This window comes from Talpa occidentalis, unplaced genomic scaffold (assembly GCF_014898055.3).
Source record: "Talpa occidentalis isolate TD23 unplaced genomic scaffold, MPIMG_talOcc4v2.1 talOcc4.7, whole genome shotgun sequence".
Classification (NCBI taxonomy): domain Eukaryota; kingdom Metazoa; phylum Chordata; class Mammalia; order Eulipotyphla; family Talpidae; genus Talpa; species Talpa occidentalis.
The window spans coordinates 37,119,233-37,131,934 of NW_023605083.1; the positions used below are offsets into that span (position 1 = coordinate 37,119,233).

The 12,702-nt window shown below is 46.4% G+C and overlaps 1 protein-coding gene across 1 annotated transcript in view; it reads left to right on the forward strand.

Annotated features, from left to right (window-relative positions):
• The first annotated feature begins 1,431 nt into the window (after positions 1 to 1,431).
• The window catches only part of ACO1 (aconitase 1), a 52,636-nt gene continuing 41,365 nt past the window's right edge, over positions 1,432 to 12,702 (forward strand). The window contains exon 1 of the mRNA XM_037493038.2: positions 1,432 to 1,483. The gene's annotated coding sequence lies outside the window, so the exon portion shown is untranslated. The remainder of the gene's footprint in view (positions 1,484 to 12,702) is intronic.

A 12,702-nucleotide genomic window follows, 5' to 3' on the forward strand; every position in this document is an offset into this window, starting at 1 on the left:
CAATGATCATGGATGGTATGTCTGCTATGGAGTATTAAGAAATTTTTCTTCCTGAAGGATGCCTCCATAAGAAGCAACACTTAGCTGGTGTTCTCTCCCTATACCACTCCTGCCTTCCTCCACTCTTCCTAATTTCAGGGGACTTAACTTTTCAGAGTTTTGTGGTGGAGTTTTAGTATATGCTAGACATTGAAGGAAAATTTGTTCAATGCCTGTTAATGGAAGGAATTTAGGAAGTGGGTGGGAAGACTTCTCCATGTAGGAAATACAGCAAATACCTCCCTGTTTTGACATTAAATATAACCATTTATATTAAAAATCAAATATAACCAGGAGCTCATTGTACCTGGAGTGTAGCATGATGAGAAAAGCATGGGTTTGGAAGTTGACCTGTAGACCGAATCTTTAGCTATGAGGACCTTGTAGAGCTACAAGCGGTTAACAGTTGGGATTAGTATTAACTATTAGTTATTTATCCTAGGCAGTGTTTATTCAGATACTCAAGATCGCAAACTGCAATAACTTTCTTCACTAGTTGAAGAGGAAAACCTCGCCACCTTTCATCGAGAAAGATCTAATCACTTCTTCGGACTCACGAGAGGCTGCAACTCCAGCCAACCTGTCAAAAGCAGGTCTGTAAAGCCACTCGGGGTCTACTGTGGGTCGGTTTCCAAACTTCCCACCAGTGAGCAGCTTGCATTTCCACAGAGGGAATATTTACTGTATTTCCTACATGGGAGACCTCTTGCTACCCACCCATTTCGTAAATTCCTTCCATCCAATTTCACTGACCAGCATGTGTTCAAAAATAAAAAATTACACCTAGAAACCTGGCGTTTGCAACCAGGGAAGCGGTGCGGTCCTGCCATTGTGGGCACGATTGATCGCGACGCCCACTTGGCCGGCTTTGCAGGGAACCGAGGCAGAGGTGGGAGCGGGGTGGAGACCCAGGGGTGTGCGCGGCGAGGCGGTGGGGAGGTGGCCACAAGCACCCGAGTCGCCAAATACTGAAGCCTCTACCGTTATGATCAAGACATTTTTTAAAAGAAAAAAACAGGCTGCACGTCTGCGCCTCGCTTCCCGGCGCCAGCTGGGCAGGCCCACCCCGAGCCCCAACGTGGCGGAGAGTCACCCCGGGCCCCGCCCCGGGCGCGCGCAGGGGACCTGGGCCCGGGGAGGCGTCGGCCCCTGCCCGGCGCTGACCGCTGCTTCGCGCTCGGGCCCAGGGCGCGGGCGGGCGCCGGGCGGGGGCGGGGGCCGGGGCGGGGAACCGGGCCGCGCTCCACCCCGCCCCTCCGGCCGCCACCCGGGCGCGCGGCCCGCGCCCCCCGCCCCGCCCCTGCTCCGCCCATCGGCCGGCGACCCGGGGGCGGCGCGGGGAGGAGCGCGAGGCGGCGGCGACCCGGACCACGCAGCGCTCGGGAGCGCGCCCCGCAGCTCGGTTCCGGCCCACCGGTCCGCGGGCCCCGCCGTGCGGCGCGCGGTGAGTACCCCCGGCCCCGGGGGCGTCTCGGGGCGCGCGCGATCGCCGCCGGGTCCCCGGGGTGCCTGTGGGCGCCGGTGCCCGGTGGCCGAGGCACCTTCCCGGGCGGAGCGCCGGGAGCCCGGCAGCCCGGAGGGGAGAGCTCGGGAAAGGCCGGGGGAGAATCCGGGCTGGGTCCCGGGACTGCGCGCTCGGCCTCGGCCCCGTCCTCTGCGGCGCCCGCCGGGGGCTCGGGGGCTGGCCCGGCTCTCGGGGCGCTCTCCGCCTGGGCTGCTCGGAGGGGTGAGGGCCCCGTGGGGATCCTCGCGAGTCCGTGCGGCCCGCGCCGGCGAGTCCTTCCCGGAGGGTGCGCGCCCCCCCCCCGCGGAGTCCCGAACCCCAGCGTGCGGGCCGCGGCTCCGGACCCGAGTCTGTGGGCCGCGCCGGGGAGTCCACGGAGGGCGCGGGCCACCCCGGGGAGGTCCAGCCCCGGGAGCGGGCGAGGCGCCCCCGGGAGTCCTCGACCCGAGGAAGTTGTGCGGGGCTCACCCGGGAGTGCTAACTCCAAAGCGGGTGTGCGAACCCCGCCGGAAGTCCCCCCCAAGCCCTGACCGGCCGGAGAGGGACATCTGTCACGGGGGCGCCAGCAGATCCGGAATCCACACCAAGTGGCCGGGAGGATATGGGGTACAGGGTGGAGACCCTCGCATGGAGGAGCTGGCGCAGAGCGCGCCGTGATGGATTGAGAGAGAAGGAGCTTGGACTGCCTTCCCTCCCTCGATCAGCCAGCACGTCCGAGTGGCACATCCTCCTGCAACACCCAAAAACCCTCTCCTGGCCAGGGTGGGGGTGGAGGGAAACAAAACCTGTACAACCACAGTTTTCAAATTTTGGGGAGGCAGGGGTCTCAAATACCGCTGTAAATTGTTAAACGTGACTCTACAGTGGGAGTGTTGGGTATGTATGTTATGTTTTTAAATATCTACCATTTATAATTATAGCATAGACGTTTTTCCTATATTTAATTCTTTTAAAAACAATGGGCCTATTTTTATGAAACATTTTTAGGATAGATGTTTCCAAAACAGAATGTTACTGAGAAGAGTGGCATTGTTTTGTATTTTTGCATATCTCTTTAATGTCAAGTTTAATGAAAGCCAGCTGGAGTCCCATATCTGCTTCTGTATTCGGTCTGTTGCAGTAGCACATGTCATGTCGCCTCTAGAAAGCGCCACTGTACACTCCTCAAAACATGAGAGAGAGAGAGAGAGAGAGAGAGAGAGAGAGAGAGAGGCAAATAGCGTCTTGTATTAGGAAAGTGGTTTTAACCCTGTGGGTCCCTGAAGTCCCCTGCACACACTGTGAGAACCACAGGGATAAGAGATGTGTCAGTGGCTGGAGCCGTTCATTGGCCTGCAGCTTACTTATATCCCCCCATGCCCTCCACGATGTTAACGGTCAGTATTTGGGGCCAAACAACCTCACTTTCGATAGCAAGTTGCTGGCCCCCTGAAAACTTGGCAAGGCTCCATTGGCTTTGGTTGGTTCTGTGCCTGAGGAACTGACCTGTCTGCATCCAGATTGCAGCAGTGACTTGGCACACAGGACCTCTGGGTTCAGAGATGTGCCCACAGGGAGCCCCGACAAGTGTGAAGGGCGTTGTGTCAGAGTTGTCAAGAAGGTTGGAAGTTATTTCCAGAATAACACAGGGGCCTGCTTTTGCATTCCTTTCCTCCTCTACACTTTTGTTTGTAGTTGCGTAGCCTGGACTTTATTGGACTGTGAGTCTCCAATCCTGGTGCTCATTCATGTTCCTCTGAGAAGTGTATTTTTGTGAGTAGGTCCTGAGGACCTGCCAGAAAGCAACATCTGGAATCCCAGGTACCGGTAGGTAGGCATCTCACTAGATTCCTTCCTTGGCTTCTTGCTCTGTCAGCACAAGTTCCAGGGAGAAATTACATATATGTATGTGTATATATATATCTTTACATACACATACAGTTGACCCTTGAACAATATGGGTCTGAACTGCGTGGGTCCACGTTTACATGGATTTTTTTTTTCTATCCATGGATTCTTTGTTCATGGATTTAACCACCCACAATGTCAGTTGTCTGTTGAATTTAAGAATGTAGAATCTGCAGAAGGAAGGACCCACAGATATGGAGGGTTAACTCCAAGGGGCTTGAGCATCCCCAGATTTTGGTATGGGAGAGTGGGGTGGTGTCCTGAAACTAATCCCTTGCGGAAACTGACAGATGACTGTAGTTAAGTTTTGGCAGAAATCAAGTTATACACTGATTTTTGACTGCTAAGGATCAGTGCCTTTAACCACCCCTACCCTGTGTTATGCAGAGTCAACTCTACATGAAAGGGAAAACATTCTCTACACTCCCTTTCGCCACACAGCCTCTTGTGCGCTGATGGAGCAACCTGGACTCTGCAGCCAGTACTTCAGAGATGTTGCAAGGACACGAGCATGGGCAGCTGTTACTACTCTGTCCGTGGTTGGGAGAAAGGAATGGACCTAACCCCTGGGCACCTGGTGTGTTCTTTGGTAAAAGTCCACTTTGATGATGAGGTCTCATTCCTTTATCCCTTCAGTAGAAATCTATCGGCCAACCACTTACCAAGTGCCCAGTTCTGGACTAGACACTGGGCAAAGAACAAACACATGCAGTCCCTGTCTGGCCGGAGTAACAGCGGTAGCTAAGGTCGCTGCTGGTTAACTGAGACAGGGCACTATCAGCGTGTTCACATGAAGTATGGCCCTGTGTGAAGAACAGTGATCCCCACCCGAGTGTGCTGAGGAAGCCCGTGCACCACACTGTAAAGATAATGACAAAACCAACATGTATTGCCATGTGCCTGGCAAAGAATTTCTCTGCCTTCCCTTCACTGAAGGAGCAACTCCCTGTGAAGCAGCCAGTGTCTGTACAGGGAAATGAGTTCCAGCCTTGGGGAAGACATTGTCTCTCTCAACCTCACTTTCATCATCTTTCGAGTAAGACGTTGGGCCATTGATGTCCCAGGTGCCAGCGTTTGCTGGAGGTGGCTTGTGGCTTGCACTGGCATTTGTGTGCATCTGTTTCCAATGCTGTGTTCTGTGACACCACATTCTTTAGTTTGAAATAAGCCATTATGGAAATATGTCCACCTTGGAGATTGGCAAGTGCTCTTAATCAGGGCATTTACCTGCTAGAGAGAAAGTTGTTAAATGTTCACCAGCGCATCATTCTTACTGTTAGAGCCAGCGTGCTTTTTGCTTGTTTATATTTTAATAGAAAACAAACTCTTCAGTCTGGACAGACACTGGATGTGAACTGTGTGAGTCCAGCCCTCCAAAACTTTAGATAGGGAAAAGCAGTGTGTTTTCACCACATCCAAGTGCATGGAACAGCACATTTTTTCAGTAAAGGGGCAGACAGTAAATATTTCACACTTTTGAGGTGTGAAAGTAGTCATAGACATTAGACAACGAATGGGCACAGGAGGGCTCCAGGAGAAATTTCATTTACAAAAACAGGGGCTAGACCATCACTTGCTATGCTAGAACAGGACAGGGGCCTTGCTTCAAGGAGGTGCTTTCATGGGAAAGGAATTTCTTCAGGACTTTATGCCTGGATGCCAGGCACTTGATCCTCCAAGGTGGATACAGTTGGAAGTAGCAACTGCAAAGGATTGCAGTTTCCAACTGCAAAGGATTTGGAATCTGTGGAAAAATACACAGTAGGTAGTTTAAAGGCAGACCAAGTATGTGTAGTTTTGAGGACACGGCCTGGAGTGTGAGTGGGTCTTTATTCCCAGCTATCTTTCTGAGACATGTCAGACATTATGCTGAGAGGGCTGGACCTGCCGGCTAATCCATCTTGTCTCTAACCACTGTCCTGACTCCAGGACAGAGACCAAGAAAATGTTTAAAAAGGAAGACAAGTCCTAAATGTATACATAATGCATAACAATACATATAATGTGTATACACATATATGGTGTGTAGATGCCTACTTGTGTAGATGCATATTTTTATATATAGATTTTTATATTTTTATAGATGCATATTTTTATATATGCCTGAACTGTGTGTATGTGTGATCAGACATTCCATATTTAAAATAGCCTTATAAATATATGAAAGATACATATAGCAAACTATTAATGGTAGTCAGTTCTGGGTAGTAGAATGGGATGGAGAGAAGGCAGGGAACTTTTATTGTTATTCTTTGTACTGCAATATGCATGTACTGCTTATACAACCAAAAAACATAGACAATAAAAAGCTAAAATTCAGACAACCTATGCTTTTAAAAGGGAGACAGGTAATTTCTCCGGTAAAAATTTTACTGCAATCCCTTCTCCCCCAATAAAAATAATTACATGAATTGTCACAGCACAGTTCTGAGCTAGCATATGTAATTCTAGTATACATTAACTCAAAGTCATCTTGAGAGCGCACCCTCTCAGATGAAAACCTGTATTAAACAGTATTTGACTTAAATCCCTGTCCAAGGTTAGAAGCACCAGATCAAAGTGGTCTTTGATGGACTATTATTCAGCCCTTAAACTGGTATTATAAAACATGTTACCCTAGAATATTTCCCTGTGAAAGTCGGTTTTTTATAAGGAGGCCAAAGCATGTGCCTGTGTGTAGGGTGTGAATTGCATGGACAGGGCAGAGGATTCACAAATGCTGGCTACTCTTCCCTGGTGAGATACAGTTGGTTTTTAAATTTTCTTCATGTTGCTTATGTGGCAAGTATTAAACATGTGTAAATCTGATATAACAAGTATTGGTGCCTCTCTGGTGGTGCACGGGGTTCAGTCTCAGCACTATGAAGCTATCCGCAGCCACTACAGCACGAGTTCGATCCCCAGCCAGGGAGCTAACCACATGGCGCAGCAGACCTCTCCTGATTCTTCCTGCTGCTCCCCTCAGTGGTGTATTTCAGTCAGTCTGCCTGTTCTGCTCCCCACTCTGTCTCTGGTGAATCCTCTCACCCTCCACACCTCTGACCTGTGCCCCAATTCTTGTATGTAGAAATAAAATAAATCTTTTTTTAAAAATCTGATGTAACAAGTATTAAATGTGAGCAAATACTAAGGCGACATGACCAACAGTAACCACTGTAGTTACTAGCACAGGTAGAACCTGCAGGACTATGTAGTTGCCTTCAGTTTTCTTAGACTGGCATAGTAGCAGCCCCCTACCTTTCCCTCTCTCCCAGTGGGAACGGGAGAAGTAAATGCACAACACAGGCATGGGGAATTGAGAACAGCCCCGCAGAGGGACCTTTGTCACACTGCTGTCTCCTTCCCCGTGGAGTTGCTGCCACCTTTGGCCCCACCCTTACCCTCCAGTTGACCCTCAGTTTAGAAAGCTCTCATAGGATTAGTACCATCAGCTGAGAACCAGCAGCTGACACTCCCTCCATAAACTGACTTTCATTTCTTCGTTAGCTGTTTTTAATGAAAACTGTCAGGTATATACAGAGGAGTGGAGAGCAGAGTATAACCGCTAGCCTTCACATTATTTCACAGTTATTGGCCACTCCTGTTTCATCCACAGACTCCACAGACTCACTTCTTTCTTCCTGCTAGGAGCTGGCTGTTAAAAATGCAACTGCATACATTTTTAAACTATTCTCTGTTGTGTCTTTTAAAAAACAAGTATGTACTGACTGCTGTCGCAAAATCTTGAAACTATTTAACCCTAGTGTCAGCCAAACTCAAGTACTGAATGACCCTTGAACCCTTGCTGTGTCATCCTCTTTTTCTAATTTTGCATCTACTCTGCTGCCTTCTAAACCAGTATTCCCTCTTTTCCCAGCTCTCTCCTGTAAAACCTTTCTCAATTTGCACAGTTAAACTGAACTCTTTCCTGTGTCTGTATCATATTATAGCTATTTATGTGTTTATCTTAGATTGTACTATTCCTATAAAATAAGGAGTATTTTCCTTGTTGCTCTCCTGTAGTACTTAGAAATGCTTACTTCAAAGAAGATGCTCAAGAAACATGCTAAATTAATTTGAAATTTTTAAGATCACTGGAGAAACTTTTTGTTATAAAGGAAATACCTCATGTTAAAAGAAAGATCTTCAGGCCTCCCTGGTGGCGCAGGCGGTTGAATGCAGCGCTGTGAAGCTGTCCGCGGCCTCTGCGGCACGAGTTCCATCCCGACCGCCCGGGAAGATACCCACATGGCACGGCAGACCTCTCCTGTCTACCTGTTCTGCTCCCCAATCTGTCTTTGGTGAATCCTCTCACCCCCTACACATCTGGCCTGGCCCCAATTCTTGTATGCATGAATAAATAAATCTTTAAAAAAAAAAAAAGAAAGAAAGATCTTCAGGTATTACCTAGAACCAAGAACCTTTGATCTCAACTCTAGGAATTTTAAAAGATTTTAAAGAATTAGGATGAAGTCACCATTAACTGAGTTAATATAAAAAGGCAAGTTTTGGGAGGATTTCTTTATGGTCAGTTGTCATTTGTCACATCTGTATCTGGAACCTTTGCGTATTCTCTGATTTCAGAATATTTTTCCCTCCAGCAGATATGACTGGCTATATTTTAGAATATCCATTGTTTTTTAAGTTGTAGATTTGAGTCTTCAGTTAAAAAAAAAAAGGTCAATTTTGAGCCAACACATTCCATAAAGTAAGTTGATACCAATCTCATGAATAATGCAGTTCACAAGTATGGACTAACAGATGTACTCTGCTCTTTTCTCTATTATTACCTTGTTTAATTATCACAGCAACCATGGTGAGCCTGGAAGAATAGTGCAGTCCAGCCATTGTTACCGTAAATCTGCAAATGAATAGACTGAGGTTTAGATCAAATCTTGTCTATGGCAGTAAGTGGCAGTCTGATTTTAAGTGAAGATTGCAAATCTTTAAGATTACATTTTGTAAACATGCAAAGATGGGAAGTTGTCTTTCTAAGCATTAGCTGTCTTTGGGAGACAGATAAAGATCTTGAGGTAAATATATATTCTTTAATGCCATAGCATTAGGCATGAACTAATCATTTGTTAGATTCATGTTCTGCTTTAGTTTTTTGGGTTTTTTTAAAGATTTATTTATTTGTTTGTTTGTTTGTTTGTTTATTTATACAAGCACTGGGTACAGTCAGAAGCGCGGGAGGGTGAGAGAATTCACCAGAGCCAGAGTGGGGAGCAGAACAGGCAGACTGACGAAGTGCACTGCTGAGGGGAGCAGCGGGTGGCAGGAGAGGTCTGTGTGCCATGTGGGACCCTCACCCCGAGGGCGCCACCAGGGAGGCCCTGCTTTAGTTTTTGTTGTCAATAGTTCACTTCCTGATGAATTAGCAAGGCTGTGTTCACATCCTCCTGCTTTGCTTCCCTCTTTTTCTTCTCTTGACCTAAGGAGAACTCTGGGCAAGCCTGAGAAGTGAGGCTTGCTTGGGTTATTGCTCAAATAGTGTGACATGAGACTTTCCTGGGTTGTTGCTCAAATAAACATGAGGCTGAATAGTTGCTCCTTATTCTTACCATCAATTTTATGACTGTTATTGTAAAATTATAAAGCAAAGTACATATAGAAGGTGCATCAGTCTATGAAAGTACCCTACATGATCACCAGGTATGAATTTTTGGTTGAGAAGAAGAGAAGTGAATGAGTCATGGCAGACAGTGTATTATATGCAAGAACTGTGCTAGGGCAGCCATACTAAAAGCGCAGCGTGGGGGTAGCGAGGATAGTGGTGGGGTCAAGATCCAACCTCAGGATTGGCTTTCAGGATGTTATATCCCAGAAAACCATTATTTGCTCAGATAACTAATCAGTTGCATTTTAGGGAATAGTGTGGTCTGGAGATGGGTTATTGACATCAACCTGTCCTTTAAAAATTATCTATCAGGGCCTCCCTGGTGGGTCAGGGGTTACAGACACAACACTATCAAGCTTTGCCAGCCACTGCACATTGAGTTCGATCTGCTCTCTGGCCCCGGCCTGGCCAGGGAGCAACCCACATGGCGGAGCAGACTTCTCCTGTCTTGCCCGCTGCTCCCCTCAGCAGTGTATTTCAGTCAGTCTGCCTGTTCTGTTCCCTGCTCTGTCTCTGGTGAATCCTCTCACCCTCCCGTGCATCTGGCCTGTACCCTGGTTCTTGTATGCATGAATAAATAAATCTTTAAAAAAAAAAGAAAATTGGATTTAAAAAAAAAACGACTATTTTCTGTTTGAGCTTAACGGACGTGTTGGGTAAATCTTTGTCCTTTGGGAATTGCTTCTGGGTCTGTGAGCCTGGAATGGGGGGTGCCTCAAAGAGTTAGGGGCTGCTCAGTCAGACATTGCAGTGGTCATGCCTCCTGTCCCCTAAATCCTGATCTTTGTCTGTGGCGGTAGCTGTGCACATCTGCCGAGTGAGTCATGCTCATTTTTCTGTACATCCTGAAATTTTCCAGTGTTACTTAATAGTGAAGTTCAGAGACACAGGCGGTTAGATTTCAGCAAGTAGCCACTTTTCAAATGCAATCTAATATTTTCAAATTATGAGTTAATTTCTTATAAAACTTTAACAAATTCTGATGTTGGAAATCTTTAATTTAAGCCAAGTGTACAGTTAAGGGAGTACTTTTTGGTTTGTCTTCCTTCAAAGTCCCTGCAGCAACCACCTCTGCTACTGCCCTACCTCATCTCCACTTTTTTGCTTTCACTTATCTCCCTTTGGCTGCCTTGCCTTTCTCAGACCCTTCTCAGGGGCTTTGCATATGGTCTTATCCATCCGTCAGATTACACATGGCTTGCCTCTTCACTTCAAGGTTCTGCTCAGGTGGCTCTGTGTCAGTGAGGCCTTCTTGGATCTCCCAAGATCCTTTATGGCCCTGTTAACATTCCCTATTACCCTCCTCCTGGTTGCTGTGTGCCATGCTGTGTGTTTACCTGTTTAGTTTCTCTCCTTTCACTAAAATGGAAACACTCATGAGGGCAGGGATTCTTCCCTAGGAGTATCTCCAGTCTTAAAACAGTCTCAGCACAAATTAGAGAGTTAACATAAATATATATTGAATAAATGAATGACTGAATCATGAATTTTTTTTCACTCAGAAGGGTCTTTTTAGATCATCAGCTAACCGTAAGCTACAGATTAGGAAACTGAGGCCCAGAAAGATTATATGATTTACTCAAAGTGAAACTGAATTAAAAAACTGTTACAGCTTTTTGAAAAAAATCTAGAAATGTATATGAACATTTTGTTCAGTTGTATAGGATGAGACAGAAGAATAAGTAAAAATGGACTGGTAACTTAAAACTTAGTGAAAAGACACAAGTTTTGTGTGAGGTCAGAGCTTCCTGACCTAAGACACAAAGTCTTGTTCATTTTTAGGGCATAACAGCACCTTGTATTAAATTAGTGCTCCAAGAAACTATGTTGATGGATTTGATAGCCATTCATTTCTCCAAGATTCTCCTTCTGCTTCACTCTCTTTTCATCCTCTCAAAATAAAGTTCTTACTGTTTCTTCAAAATTTTGGTTACAAGTATCAAGTTTAAGAGATTGCTAGGTTTTAAAAAATTTATGAAGAGCCAAAAGGATTAAAGAGATGACTTAGTGTCTGGGAAAATTCAGAGATACTTAGTTATTGCAGTTTCTCAGATGAATGAAATACAGCAAAGAACTAATATTTCTGTCTCTGTAAAAGAACCAAGTTGATAAGCCATGGTGACTGGTTGGCTTGAAAGGTTCTGGCCTCAATCTTGTTTATGCTTTCATAGACTTCCTTGGAATCTCACTTTTGACAGAAAGTTGTTTATAAGTAGCATGATGTTTAGATATACAACAGTCAGTTGGAAATGGGACCAATTAATTTCTCTTTAAAGCAACAAAGGAGGAGAAGGAGTAAGGGACGGAGAAAAAGAAGGGGGTGACGAATAGCTCATTTTCATAGAGAACTGGGGTAAACCCTAGAATACAGTGTTATTGTTAGGGGGAAAAGGATGTTCTAAAGCGCGCGAGTGAGGAACCAGGCAACCCGTTTTATATCGGGGTTACCCTATAACAATATTGCTTTGACTTAGGAGTTGGAAGCCAAGAACATTTTGGATGACTGTATTTAGGGAAGTGTGAGAAGAAACAGAGAGGTAGGCCAGTCACATGAAACTTCTTTCTTTGCAAAGTTCTTTGCAAAGATTTAAAAAAATCCACTCTGGGCCTCCCCGGTGGCGCAGCGGTTGAGCGCTGGGTTGCGAAGCTGCCCACGGCCTCTGCGGCGCAGGTTCGATCCCCAGCTGCTCCCCAGCCACTGGAGGAGGGTCCCACATGGCGCGCAGACCTTTCCTGCCGCCCGCTGCTCCCCTCAGCAGTGGACTTCGGTCCTTCTGCCTGCTCTGCTCCCCGCTCTGGCTCTGGTGAATTCTCTCACCCTCCCGCGTTTCTGACTGTACCCAGTGCATGTATAAACAAACAAACAAACAAATAAATAAATACAATACGTGCCTCTTTAAAAAAAAAAAAATTAAAAAAAAAATAAAAAAATCCACTCTGAGTGTCTTTAGATATCCTAAGTAAACAGCAGAGGAAGTGCTGTCTGTACTTTAGCTCATGGTGTGGAGATTCCCAGCTAACCACCTGAAAGCTCTTTCAGGCTATACGGGCACTTCTGGAAACTGATAGGCTAAGTGCTACCCCACCCCCACCAAAAAATAAATACAACACTCCACCTCTATCCTTTGCCCTCCCCACCCAGTAGCTGATAGGAGCGCTGCTGCTCAGGTTACACCTCTCCTCTGCTCCCTCCTGCTGGTATGTGGAAACCCTGTGGGTGCTTGTAGGGCCTATTCAAATCTCTGTGCCTCTTTCTCTCTCATAAGACAACCTAAGGGGATTCGCCTCTGACAGCCAAGTTGCTAAATCATAGATTCATATACACCAAAGGCTGGAAAGAGCCCGCCGCAGGAGTGATGGTTTAGCAGTAAACTGCCTGTATGCTGTCCTAGCCTCTCACAAAATCCCTTTGCAAGATCCCTGTCCAGGTTTGGAAGTTCCATCTAGGATTACAGACCACAAAACTCACTGGCCCACGTGGGGATTTTACCCCTGATTTAAGCAAAATATCCTATAAACAACTGCTATAAACAATTGCTATAAACAATTAGGTTTGAGATGTCCCTGAGCATGGTCTTAAATCATGCAACAGATTTTCAGGCTACCTCTCATTCATGTAGAAAAAACCTGGTACACTGCGTGTCTCAAGACCAGATAGCAGCCAGTAGTGGTA